A 1,553-nucleotide genomic window follows, 5' to 3' on the forward strand; every position below is an offset into this window, starting at 1 on the left:
TATCTGAGTGTCACTACCTGGTAGCAGGCATAGTAGCTGCTATGGGGTCCAGAATCTAAGTGGGTCCAACTCCACTGTAAAGATATATTCATAGTTTGAGTCAGGCGCGTAGCTAAAGGCTCATGAGCCCGGGTGCAAACGTTTATTTTGGAGCCTAACTTCTCTTAACCCCTTAACGCAAAGTCGTAACTTGAAGCTCCTGGGCCCCAATGCAAAACCTGTAACAGGGCCCCCAACTATAATGCTTTATTCATAGTACTGGACTCCCTATATGGAGAAGAGAGGCCTTATGGGTGCCCTAAGGCTCCTGAGCCCATGTGCAACCGCATCCCCTGCATCCCCTATAGTTACAGCAGTGGTTGGAGTATATTCAAGAAAATCTGCAGTGTAAATATACCTGTGTTGTGGGTTTTAAATCGGCAACAGTAATTACATCCTGTCTAAACGTACCATAACATAACATAAAGGGTGAAATTTGAAGCTTTTGCGTCCTATTTTGAGATGAGCGAGTATACTCGCTAAAGGCAATTGCTCGAGCGAGCATTGCCTTTAGCGAGTACCTGCCCGCTCGAGACTGAAGGTTCGGGTGCCGGCGCTGGGGGAGCGGTAAGTAGCGGCTGTCAGCAGGAGGGAGCGGAGGGAAGAGAGGGGGAGAGAGATCTCCCCTCCGTTCCTCCCCGCTCTCCTCCGCAGCTCCCTGCCCACCGCCGCCACCCGAACCTTCAGTCTTGAACGGGCAGGTACTCACTAAAGGCAATGCTCGCTCGAGCAATTGCCTTTAGCGAGTATACTCGCTCATCTCTAGTCCTAATACAAAATCTCTTAACAGAGTTCCCCACCTACTATTTATAATACTGGATCCAGCTCATGTGGTAACTTTGGGGCCTTTAGGGCTCCTCGGGCATTAGTGTCCAGGCGTGACATCTATTTCTTCACTCCCTGTAGCTAGAAACATGGTAAAAAGAAACCTTGACAATCGGTGGTGCACATAGGACCCCACAGCAAAGCCTAAAATAGGTCCCTCATTACGATGTTGGGTTTTGTTACACAAAACAGTAGGGTCTGGTGTTTCTTTGTCTCTCCAAGACCAATGGGCCATTAACCCTGCTCCTTATTAAACGAGTTGTGCCAACATACGGAACACTTTCTGAATGTGGCACCCCTGGTAAACTGCTGATTTTGCCAGAGGAAATAACAGCTGCTGCAGGTGTATTGCAGTATAATGGGATGGCCATCCTGTAAAACAAGGACAGAACAAGTTCTACCGGAAGAGAACCGCTATTACAAAGTAGCTCTGTGTTCTGTGTCATAGGTGTAGGTGTGCCATGCCTAATAGGGGTTGCCTTCTACACAACCCTTGTAGCACCTTAAGAACCGGGGTGTTTCGGTCTTAAAGGACCAGACACTTTTTAGGGATTTTACTTACCCATGCCGTAGTTTTGCTGCCTTATTTATTTTCCAGCTACCAAAATTATTTTTGCTGCATTTTTTTCCCATCACATACAGCACTATATTTTTAGTTTTATTGGAGGTAAAAAGCTAAAAAAATTATT

Source organism: Eleutherodactylus coqui, chromosome 6 (genome assembly GCF_035609145.1).
Source record: "Eleutherodactylus coqui strain aEleCoq1 chromosome 6, aEleCoq1.hap1, whole genome shotgun sequence".
In the NCBI taxonomy this organism is placed as follows: domain Eukaryota; kingdom Metazoa; phylum Chordata; class Amphibia; order Anura; family Eleutherodactylidae; genus Eleutherodactylus; species Eleutherodactylus coqui.